This window comes from Melopsittacus undulatus, chromosome 9 (genome assembly GCF_012275295.1).
Source record: "Melopsittacus undulatus isolate bMelUnd1 chromosome 9, bMelUnd1.mat.Z, whole genome shotgun sequence".
In the NCBI taxonomy this organism is placed as follows: domain Eukaryota; kingdom Metazoa; phylum Chordata; class Aves; order Psittaciformes; family Psittaculidae; genus Melopsittacus; species Melopsittacus undulatus.
In genome coordinates this window covers 10641577-10654404 of record NC_047535.1, presented here as the reverse complement: position 1 = coordinate 10654404, position 12828 = coordinate 10641577, and the positions used below count along the sequence as shown (strand labels likewise).

The following is a 12828-nucleotide window of genomic DNA, read 5'->3' as shown; positions in this document are numbered from 1 at the left end:
TAGCTCGCTAGGCCCTGGCAGATAAACCTCAGGTGTAACAGGTGGGGCCAGTTCCACATACACTGTGCCTCACCTAAAAAAATCCATTGTGCAGGCTGGAAGAGTTTACTCACACTTGTAAAGCCCTGTAGCAACAGGCAAAGGACGAAACGACAGGTGACAAGGTGCATTGGAAACTGCAGTTCCAACCTTGCATATGGGCAGTTCAGGACACTGGTCGCTCATTGTCCCAGGAGATGACAGTCCTATTTGGAAGCATCCTGAATGCCTAAGCAGCCTTTTTTTCCAACCAGATTTGCCTATCCCACATTGCCCTTAGTCATCATGCTTGTAGTAACCATGGGTAAACCCCTTCCCAAATCTTCGCTTGCAAAGCCAAGCCATCAATCAATCAAACAAAACATAATGGCTTCTCTCTTCCTTCTAAAGTAGAAATGTCTACCATATAAAAATGGCATGTCTTTAACTTGGAAAATGAACGGCATCATTAAGTGTAGCAACTGGTACACATTCATGTTTTCAAAACAGAAAAAGAAACAATAATTCTTTAATTTTAACTCCCAAAACAATTGCATTCAAATATTTAGATTGCTTAATTGATTCTTCTGACTTTCAATACTTCTACTTTCAGGTGTCTAGAGTACAAGTCACAGCTTTGTTCATTTACAAACATATAAAATAGAAATAGACCTGAATAGAGAAGCCACAGAAGACAAACCTGAAATGCAGCAGTGTGAATGCAAAGTTTCTATAGAAGAAATAACAGAAGAACTCACACATTCTCAAACAAGAAAGACTGACATCAACCTGCAAGAGCCTCTGGAGGTATCTGAACTGGGCAAACAGTCCCTGGCCAAAACAGCTTCCATTCTTTCCTGGCCACTGATGCCAACGCCTATGTGTGCACCTGCAAGAAAAGACAGAGGAAACTTACTTCTGCTGAATAGCTGAAAAACAGATATCAGCTTTTTAAGCTACCACATAGACAGTTTCAGACAACAGATATAATTACTGTCAATGGGAAACATTATCCTAGACTACAGGAAATCTGAAATAGGAGCCAAAAGTGTTCATCAAAAAACAAATGGTCTCAAACAAACACTTGCTTTCACTGCTCACTCGTACAGCCCCTCCAATTCCAGAAGCAAAAGCAGCAATCTGTGCAAACTGATTTTGTTATGATTATTTTTATGTAATTCACAATTTCTCTTCTTTCTCCTTTCATGTCCCCTTTAATTCTTCCCCTTTTCATTGTTGCTTCTGGAACACCATTTACCCAACTCTACACACCAAAATAGAAGAACAAAGGCTACTTAACTCTATACTAACTATAACCTTTTACAGGTGTAGATAACAACAGCAAAACCTAAAATGAACCTGTTACAGAACAACCCATTTTGTGAACATTTTGTGTCATCCTGTTCTGCTATTTTTCCTGCTTCAACAGTATATTGTGGGAATTTGAAGTTCTGACAAATTTACAGTGCACAGCTAATAGCAGCAAGATGAAACAATCTAAGCAAGCGACCTAGGCCATTATTCATCATGAAGTCAACTTGTATCATTATAAGACTGCCCATCAATTAATTAGAAAGTTATGTATTTACTGTGTAGTCTCACATAGCCATCACACCATAAAAAGGAACTTCCAAGTATCTGACAGTAAACTAAACAGAGCAGTTACCAATATTAACTTAGTATTAAACATTTCATTTGCTTAATACAGTCTGATGTTCTGATCCTGCCACGCTGCATTCTCAATAGGAACATCAATCAGTTAGGAAATCTTACAGGCTATCAAAGCATGGTGTTTAACACAATAGTTTGTACTTTCTCAAAACATTAATTCTGAGATGCCTGCATGGAATTAAATGTGACCTGAATATGGATATCCTCCACTGAGTTCTGAAGCTCCTGGTGCCTCTGAGCAGTAATACAGTGGGAGTTACACCAGGTCCAGCATTTGGCAGTTCAGCTCAGGGTGAATAACTTAACATTTTTGTGCAACACACTTGGATTAGTTTTATTCCAAAGACCCAGCTACAAACAAAATTAGGCAATGAAAGAAATAGCTCAGCTAACAGCAGAAGATGCAGCATCTGTTACTCAAAAACTCTTAAAGCAGAACAAAAAGTGAGCTTTCAGGATGGCAGCTAAGAGGATCTAATGTGGTACTGAGTAAAGGCCTTGAATGAAAAGGATGTCCGTAATAGCAGGCAGAGAAAAAGAATTCTATTCCTACTCTCAGCTGCTACATGGACTGCATTCTACACCTAACCAATCGGTCATAAAAAAAAAACAAAAACAAAAAATAAAACAAATAAAAAACAAAAACCCCAAACAAAAAACACATACAAAAAAAACCCACAAAACACAACAAACAAGTTAATAGTAACAGCTATCAGGTATGCTGTTTGAGAAATACAGCCACCTTGTTTTTCAGTCATATTCCATTACTTATGTTTGATATAAATGTTTGTAACAGTAGCCTCATATTTTAGGAGAATAATAACCATTTGGAGGGTATTGTAGAACTATAATTTCCCACATATTTGAAAGGTGACCAAAGTTACAAGACAAAAACCATCAAGAATGAGCAAACACAAAGAACATACATCTTGCTGAGACAAGGAGTGAAAGAAGCTGCACAAGTTCTTTTGTTTTCGCCCAAACGTCTGCTCTTGGTCACTGCTAAAGATAGGACCCTGGATTAGGCAGATATTTGGGCTCACTCAGTTGAAGTTCACCCCACACAAGCCAATTTATTTATCATAGTTACTTTCAAGTACCAAATAACAGCATAAGGGTTGATCGGAGTTGTTCTTTTTTCCATAAAAGGAAAAGCAATTCTTCAAATAAAAAAGGTCTAAGTAATGGACCTGCTATAAACACAAATTCATTAATATGCCATCATTTTTATTTACATTTCAAACTAAATTTCCCCTTACTTTTGATCATGCTGATGTCATTAGCTCCGGATCCTACTGCCAACGTGACTGCCTTCCTGTGTTTCCTAATCAGCTCTGAAACTCATGTTTTTTGTAAAGTGACTCAACAGCAAATCACAGTTTTACACATACAGACAAGTTCCAAGAATATTCTCCAAATCAGCCCAAATAGCAAAAGCCTAAAAACTTCTGGTAAGTCAGCTGGTTTTGCAACTATTTTAGGGCAACATGATCTTGGTCATTCCTTGCACTTAAGTAGGGTATCTTCTTTTGTAGCAAAGTCAAAGGAATTTTAAGCAACTGAAGTATTTAGCAGAAAACCTCATTCCTAATTCATCATTATAAATCGTCCTCTTATGTGTATATACACACATATAGCATATATAATCTCAACACACAATTATAAAACACATTCTCTTGCACAATTGTTTGATTTCACTTTTACCTACAAAATGCTAAAAAGAAACCAACTCACTAAACTGGCTACTTGAGAAAAACATTCAGCTTTCCAGCTGACACTGTGAGGATTAGGGAGTAAACAAAAAGACTTACTAAATTGAACTATCATCTCAACACGCATTTAGTGCAGGAATGTGTGTTTCTCTGGTTCATTACTTGGAAGAACGTCCATTGTTAACTTTTGCAGTTATCACAGCATAATGTTCTGCCATACCCTCAGAAGGCTCTCTTTCAGGTTTATATTTAATACTGCAGCTAGCCACATACGGAATGAAGCCAAGAACACAAATTCTGTAGCATCTGAATATACATATCACAGCATTTAATTTACTGTGAAAACTGTGACATTAAAATATGAAAAGAAAATCTTCTAAAAGGAAAAAGTAGGGATCTCAGAAGTTTTGGCATGCTGCAAGTCACAGGATATGGCAGTGAAATAAGAGGAAAGCACGTATTGCAGACTCACACAGAGACAAACAGGTGGAGACTATAACTGATAACTATCTTCTAGTGCAGCTACAGCTTCATGAAGCAAGCTTGAAACTCTATTAAATTAGTAAATAAGAAACCTTCAGTTTTTGTTCAAGAGCTCAAGCCTGAAGTACATAAAAGGAACATAGCTTTCCTTATGACAGGAACCAGATTCTCTGATCAAAACAAATTGTTCCGGCATTCCTATAAAATGCTGATATTTAAACAATCCACTGAAGGTAACTTAATGACATTAATTTGATGTAGTAATTATTTTAAGCTCAAGTTGTGTTTTTAAGCAAAATGGGGAAAAAATAGTTGCACTACCTCTGCCTACTTGTATTTCAGTTAATTGGCATTGGTCCTGTGCCGCTGCTACTCCCACACAAGCACTTGATAGCAGCAATAGGATATTTTAATTAAGGATGGATAAGATTGTGTGAAACACTGACCACAAGACCCTCTTTTGTAAAATTTATTTTGAAAAGCTACAGAACACTAATTCTTTTCCAAACACCCTAAACCTGAATTTCCTGGAACAGAACACATATAATTGGAGTGGGAATGAAAGGGCAAAACATAATAAACACACTTAACTGGCCATAACCATTAACTACTAAGGGGTTAATTAACTACCAGTGACAGACTTTTCCCAAGCTAAGACCTGGTTGGACTTTTGCACTTAGTCCCTCGGAGCAGCTGAGAATCATAAAGCTCTTACAGGTATTCTGCTTTGTTTAAAGGAAAAAAAAAAAAGAAAAGAGGTTAAGAAAGGAATGTGGCCACCTGACAATGACTTAGAAGTGTCAAATGAGAGTCTGTCTACACATCTGACCCACCTTTAACTTTGAATTTCGTTTCTATTTTAGTATTTGTGCTTGGAATCTCTTCATTGTTTTTGCTTTGTAAATATTTCATGTAAGTTTCAGTTGGAACTGAGATAAGGTTCAGTAGAAATTCATTAGAATTGAATGTTAATCTCATTGCCAGGATGTTTACTGTATGAATATACTGTAATGCTCCAAGTAAAAACGGAATATCAAAGGAAAACAATGTAAGTTGAAATAAGGACAACAGAACAAGCACTGAGTTACATGAGCTTATTTGTCATCCTTCTGACACTATTGGATTTCTTTTTCCCCAAAGGAAATTTTCATTCACTCAACAGCAAGGAAACACTTACTGGTTAAGCGGTTCTAAAAAAATCCATGCTGATGCAGCTGCAAATTAAAGTGTTTAGAAGCTCTCCTTGGATGGGACACTATTACAGATATAAAATACTCCTTATGTGTATGCTAAGTTTTTTCTAAGTGTCTTACTCCCATGGCATAACACTTAAGAATTTTTGTCACAAAATCTGCTCACTGACCAACTCCATAAATGATTAGTTCTAGACTATTATAGCAGTAGGGCCCATGTAAGACTGCTGATATATCTCACAAAGGGAGTTTTTTAATAAAGTAAATTGATATCTGTTATTTTCTCCTCTTTGCCTTTTAGTATTGGAATAATTAATATGTTCTTACAGCTATTATTTTATTTTAGGAATTACTCAGCTTATTCTTAAATTTTATAACATAGGCTTACAGGAAACTAGTCTCAGCATATCCAAGTTCTAAAATCGGCCACAACACAATGTAGATCCAAACTGCGTAAGTCATGTCTTAATGCTTTACTCCAAAACTTCATGTATGTTTCTCTAAAGGTTGCTTAGTTAACACTTCAAAGAATAAGCTTGTACAAAAGTAGGCAGTATCAACAGTAATAGCAGCAGTCAACACGGCCAGCAGTAATGATAGTAGCAGCAATAGTCAAGGAACCCTAAAACAAATGTTGATGAGCAGAGGTGAGCTTTTTCTTTTCCTACTGTATCCAGGTTTTTGCAGGAAGCTCTTAAACTTTTCATGAAAAACACTATTTAGCGTGTATTTGCAAGGCATGATGACGCCATATGGTAAACTAGACACCAATCTGACTACCATGCACTGGAGCCCAGGAAGCGGGTTAAGTGCTGCCCAGGGAAAGGCCAACTTCTGCTCTTTGAAGGACACCTACTGGATAAATGTATGACTAAAGGTAGCAAGTGCATCCCACTTCAAAATCACTGCAGAGGTAGCGAGAAGGTGCTAAAAGGAAAACAAACTGACCTCTGTGTATGAAGGTGAAAAGTTAGGCATTCCTTGATATACAAACACGGCATGAAAGTTATTAGCTAAAGGAAGGAACTACTTTTTAAAATTGTCACATATATCCATAGCCTTGAATAAGAGAATATTGTAGTAAAACTTAAGTGATATCACATCCAAGGAAGATGTACATTCACTAATAACAAGTATGAAATGGATCTTTCAGTGAATAAAAACAGTCTTTGTGGCAACTCTAAGAGTGGAAATTACTACAGACATTACTAAAAGCTTCCCAGTGAATGAGGCAGGGAACTAATAAGAGCCAAGTCAGAAGTCATTTATCCACTCATTCACCAGAAAGTCTCTCCCTCCTCAATTATTTTACGTTTCAGTAATAAAAGTTGCCTAAATTATTTCTCTGAAATAACTAGGATGAAATCTGGGTTTCTTAATTCAGCTCTTAAATTTAGAGCAGATGAATCTTTCTTGCTCCCCCCTTCAATTTTTATTAGAAAGTTGTTTAGCTCAAAGAGGAATGAAATGCAAGTTAGGCTCACTTTTATGTTTAGACATAACTTCAGAGAAGTTACACAATTCAAGTGGATTAAAATATCTGATGGCAGCATTGACAAATAATAATTTTAAATTTTCCTATATATCATTTGCTAAAATACATCATGTTACCTGTCAAAGTAAAATACATCACTAGCATTCAGGTCTCTATATTATATAGAGAAAAAGACTTACAATCCTAGAATCTCCCAGGACAGAAGCCCCCAGAATGGTTTGGGTTGGAAGGCACCTGAAAGCTCCAGTTCCAATGACCTGCCATGCGCAGGGACACCTTCTACTAGAAGAGATTGCTCAAAGCCCCATCCTGGCCTTCAACACTGCTGGGTTGGGCATCCAGAACTCCTCTGGCCAACCTGTTCCGTGTCTTACAAACCTCACAGTGAAGATTTTTTTCTTAATATCTACCCTCTTTCAGCTTAAAGCCATTCCACATTGTCATCATTATATAATCCTTGTAAAAAGCCAGGAAGCTGGTACTAGAACATAAGTGAAAAGGATGAATCCCAATATAGATATCATCAAGCCATCAAAATAAGTCTGATGCCCAAATTCATAAGTATTAGAACTGCAAGAAATTTTATTACATGTTTGAAAAAGACAGAACAACCTGCAATTAAAACAATTCCACATTACTGCTTCACAGCCAAGTGAATTACATTTTCCTTGCAATAAGATCGTTTTGAGCTTTAGTTAACACTTAGAAAAATAAGGATATAATTAGGTAAATGTTGGCTAGTACACATAGACATATATACTTTAATGTCAAATTGCAAGACTTCCAAATATATTAAGAAACAAACGTGATAGTTGTTTTCATCCTTCATATTGATATTCTAAACACCTGTGCTCATTGCAAGTGAACTGGGGAAAGTCCTAAGACTTTCCACTGGACTCAAAAATTCACTGATAAGTTATTTCTTAAATATCAATATTACTATGCATGGGATGGGATTCAAAACTTGTACTTTTACTGTACTCTTCTGCACAAGACATGTTTATTAAGCAAAGTATACTGCAGTACTTATAACTTAAAATTTCTGTAAATGCCTTTGAAGTGCAAAGCTCATTAACAGTTTCATTGTTAAAGCGCACGAATACGTCAGGAAATGTTTTTCACCTAAAACACATACCAACAAAACAAGCTGCTATATGGTTTACCAGCAACAATGTGACTTGATCATTCCCTATATTCTGGTATAAGATATTACAAGGGAAAAAAAGAACAGTAAACATCAAAATTGATGGACTGCAATGTAAGAAAAGTTTTTAACTGAGTACATGAACTAGTGAGAGAAAACCATACTGGTCTGGGAAAACATTTGTAAGCATGTAGGGGGAACAACTGGGAGAAAGGGGGAGCTGAAGAGACAGAGAAAGGAAAAGGAGACTGACAGACACAAGTGCAAGTGGACAGAGGTTAAAGAGATAAGTCTTGACAGCCATCACCATCTTATGGAGTGTGTGCATGCTTTACAGTACACTGTAGTTTCAGCCACACCACTCTGTTGTTCCCTTATCTAGATGGCAACTGTACGCTGGCCATACACACATACAGCCCCCTCTTAACTTCACAGAGTAAGTATGGAAACTCAAGGTTTTAGCATCTAAGGAACTGTAAAAGAGATCAGATGCTTATGATTCCAGCTTTGCTTTCATATAAAACATGTTGGCCTTCTGGAAAAGATTAAGAGAAAACCAAGAAAGCTCTATTACAGAGAGGAAAACAATAGTTACATTTGTAACCCATATTAAGAATATGCTATGATGGTTTAGTAATGTCACAGACATTTTAAAAATCATCGAATGGTTTGTATTACGCATGGACACTTACAGAGAACATGAACCCTTTCAGAAAGCAAGGAGAATTTTATTCAGTTTTGCTTTAAGTTCACCTTAGAGGAGACCCTTGAAATCACACAGAGAGTGCATACTTTTGAAAGTAACTGGGTAATTTGTATTCACATTCATACACTTGCACTGATTTCAAGCTAGGAGTTCTGAGACAGGGATTACTTGCACAGGGTAAATATTTTAAGTGCTTAAAATACTAGTATAAAACCTGAGAACCCATATTATTTAAACAGATATAGTTCTTTAATCAGCTCTGGGAACATAGAATACTTAGGTCATTTACCTAACTTCACAGCAAGAAAGCATTCTATTCCCAATTAAGGAATTTATGTTTATATTTACACCAAGAATATTCAAACCATGTAATTTTAAGCCTCTAATTTTAGTTGAATATATTGACTATTAAAAGGAGCTCCTGAGTTAACATCTCAAGCAGAAATACTTGCACCAAGACAGTTTAATGCCAAAAGACATGAATACTCCATTGGCCAGATGAAGTTGAAATACAACTGTATCTGCCCCTTTACTATAAAGCTCTATCTGATCATCTGGAGTAATAACTGAAAAAAGACAAGAATTTAAAACAAAAACTGTAATCTCCTTTGTTGGGGCTTTTGTATGTGTTTTTTTAAAGAGTTGTTTGATCTCCCAGGTCTAATTACAGTTTTATTGTACATACCAATAAAAAATAGCCATTACACAGAAATAGTTCAAGTGTATTTTTAAAAGGAACAGAAGGTACCATTTTAAAAACATTTTGATATGAAAAAGGATGTGTAACATGGAGTGAAACTTTTAAGTCCAGTTTCCATTATAGATCCAGTTTTCTCAGCCTACAAAGTTACCACTATTTTAGGCTATAATGTCACAAGTTGCAAATTATAGCTAACCTTTGCATGATCTTCGGCCTTCTGAAATCTCAAATCCAAGAACTAAACCTTATCTTAAACATACTTCATTTTCAAATCAAATAATAAGGCTCTGACTATCTTAGTTTCTTTACAAGCCCTGCTTTCAAGAGTCATCTTTTTTCCCTCTTTCTTGGGTATTTCCTCCCTATTTTTCCTATATTCCTCTTCCTTTTTTCCTCTTGACAGAGATTAGACAGTTTTTTTAATCACTGTACCTTGTTTCCTTAGAGTAGTCTTTTGCTCTCAAGCTCAAAATCAGAGAAAGCAAGAGCAAAAGCTCTAGAAAGACAGGCTGAAGTGACAGGTGAATAAAAATTTTTATATGCTAATGAATATGTATTAAACAGATAGTGTTCTTAAACATTTCTCCATAATAGATTAATAAAATGGAAAGGATTTTTTTTTAAGAGAACATACATTTATCTACAGGAATTTTCAATAAAAAGTTGGACCCTTACATATGTAACAAGTTTTTCAAAATACTTTCTGAAATCAATGGTGACTGAAGTCCAAAAAAGGGAACCACTTAGTTATTGGTGTAGTTTTCATTCCAGTTAAGAGCTATAGCAACAGCAATGAAACTACTTGTTCCACAAGTGGTGTTATTATACAGATTTTTCATTATTTTTAACTAAAACAAACCAGATGAATAAAGGCACTGAAATGGCCCACCTGAATTTTGTGTCAGTATATTTAGCTGCTTATAAAAGCCTACCTTCCGTTGACTTTGATGATACAAAACCAAGACAGAACATCTAAACTTTTTGGACTAGAAACACAAAGCAGTCTGAATACTTCAAAGACAAGCAGCACCATAGTACATGCTGCTTATATCTGTAGGTTTTGTCTTGATAATGTTTTCAACATTTTTTTAAATAATGGAATAAAACAGCAAGTACATTCATAATTGGCAATAGCAATGTTCATATTCTGTGCTGGGAGATTAGCATGCAGCATCATCGGCAAGAGCAAAAGAGCAAAGCCTTAAGTGATATAAAGATTTATAACCCACTAGAATTTAGTGAAATAGCTCAGCCAGAAATTGTGCCCACAGAAAAAAAAAAAAACCTTGATACTTTGTGTACTATTCTGCAGTAATTAATTTTATGTTATCTTAAAAGCTCAGAAAAAGGAGTTATCAAATTAGCTATTAGTTTTTAATACTAAGGCTGTTGGGAGCTAATAAACATACAAGCTGAGTGCCTGAGACAAAAGAAAACAAAATATTCATTGAAACTTCAAGCACCTGAATTCATGTCAGGCAGGTTCTCTAAGCTCCAACTGCAGCCATTGAAGAGAAGCCAGCAGACACAAGACTTCTCTGAACCACTTGTAAAAGGCTCTTAAAATCTATTTCCACTGACTTAAAGGGGAAACTGAGGAGGCTTCCTAGCTTAGTTTCAGCTGATTACATCAGGTGCCAAGTCTGACTCATGTGAATACCTCCTAGGCAACTTGCATTGGTTGGCTCTGAGAAGTAAGGCAGCCTTATGCACCACAAATACAGAACTCTATGTCCACAGACAGTAAGAAATAAACAAAAAAAAAGAGCAAATAAAATCTGTATCTTTGCTTTTAAACAAAGATTACACATTGCAAGGAACATATCTTACTGTTCTTCAGAGCTCAGATTCCAGATTCACCTGACAATTGTTTTTCCCCTTTAGAGAAACATCGCTCAAGCTATAAACAATAAAACAAACCTGCTCTTGGGATCAAATTTTTCTAAAACTTTTTCATTGTGAAATATTCAGATTTTCAAGAAAATAGGAGGGGAGAACTGAAAAAAAACCCACTTCATTATTCTGCCTGTGGCTGAGCACCTAATTTTCTTGACCTATAAAGCCAGGCTGCATTTTCAGTGGCATTATGATAGAACACTATTTCTCTAAATGTTTTGGCAAAGATAGAAGTGATCCTCTGGCTAAAGGCTGTATACCCACAGGCAGAAAACTGAGGCTCAAGACAAGTACAGTGCAAGTTTAACCATGGAACACAGACTGTGTTTATTTAAAGAGTATATTGGAATGCCAGTGATTCTTTTCAGCTGTCCCATTACTTTTTCTCCCCTAAACTTTTGTTTAATTTTTTCCATGGTCCTAATTAGGCAACGCTAAGATTTGGAAAAACCAGCAAACATGCAGTACTGTGCAGCAGATGGCAAGATGTTCTAGAGATTCCATTAAGAGCATCTTGGTTATCATGTGATGCAAGACAAAAGCAAACACTTGTAGCAGCCAACTGGAATCAATTCCTCTACAGTGACAACAGAAATGGCAACCTACAGCTTGCAGGAACAGAAAGCTGAGAGTAAAATCACAGGCCACCCACATACATAGAGATACCCCAAGTTTGGTCACTGGTTCCAAATTAAAGCATTTCCCCTTAATTCACATACCCTGAAGGTTAACAGTGAAGTGCAATATAAAATGTCAAAACTGAACTACACTGGTTAACATAAGATTGCATTAAGCTACACAGCTTAGCAATGTGCAGTAATTGCCTGTTACACGATCTAAAGCACATTTGGTTTCATCCACCCAAACAGCATGTATTTCATTTTGATAGAAATAAGTTCTTTCAAATTAAAATTGTTACTAGATATGTCATTTAATAACTCCCACCAGGCTGCAATATATCACACAAATATTTATTTTCTTGGCAGATTTTGTTTTCACTTAAGACAAAAATCCTCTATCACAAGCAATATGTTTTGTATTACATGTACATCACTGGTTACTTATTTTCTCCATTACTATTTTCAGCATTTTAAGGCTGATCATAAAAGTTTCTCTAGGCTGATATTTAGATTACTATACACATAATTCACCTGAACTAACTCATTCATAAGTAAATATTTCAGAAAAATGAATAAGAAGATGGTCCAATTAAGTTTAAGTCATTATTTAGGCTATTTGATTCATACTCTCTATGTATCCCACATTTATCACAGTCAAATCTCAATACAAAGGACAAGCTTTAGAGCTTTGTTTTTCTGCTCTAATCTACACTATTCCATTTTAGACATCTGCAATGACTGGCCAAATTGGCCTGTAATGTCTCTGTCTTTAAAAACTCCACCTCTTCACAACTAACAAAATTCTCTGCAGAAATATACTCAGAGATGGTGCTTCACTTGTGTGCACTGAAGAACCCTTTGAAAGAATCTCCCTTTTTTTTTCTTTTTAACCATAAAAAGTAATGCAGGGAGACAAACTGGAGTTGAGTAACATTAATATACTGCTTTGATCTACTTGCCTTAACTATCATTTAGCTATTTGCCTGTGCTAATCAACTTGTTAACACTATTTCTCTCACATATTTCAATTTAAACTTGCAAATTACAGCAAATAAACCCAAAAGTCTTTAAAGATTTCATGGAGCTGTTGTTGACCAAGCAGCTGACTCCTCAGCAACACTGCCATCTGATACACAGAAATAAATCTCAGTTATTCAGTGTTTGTTTTGTTTGTCTCAGATTTTATTCAT

General features: G+C 35.9%; 1 protein-coding gene across 2 annotated transcripts in view; it reads left to right on the top strand.

The window, feature by feature from the left end:
- DTWD1 (DTW domain containing 1) overlaps positions 1–12828 on the top strand; it is an 87562-nt gene that overhangs the window by 57689 nt on the left and 17045 nt on the right. The window contains exon 7 of one of the 2 annotated variants that reach the window (XR_004080527.2): positions 632–831. The exons of the other annotated variant lie outside the window; for it this stretch is intronic. The gene's annotated coding sequence lies outside the window, so the exon portion shown is untranslated. Of the gene's footprint in view, positions 1–631; positions 832–12828 lie in introns of those variants that run through there. 2 annotated transcript variants of the gene reach the window in all.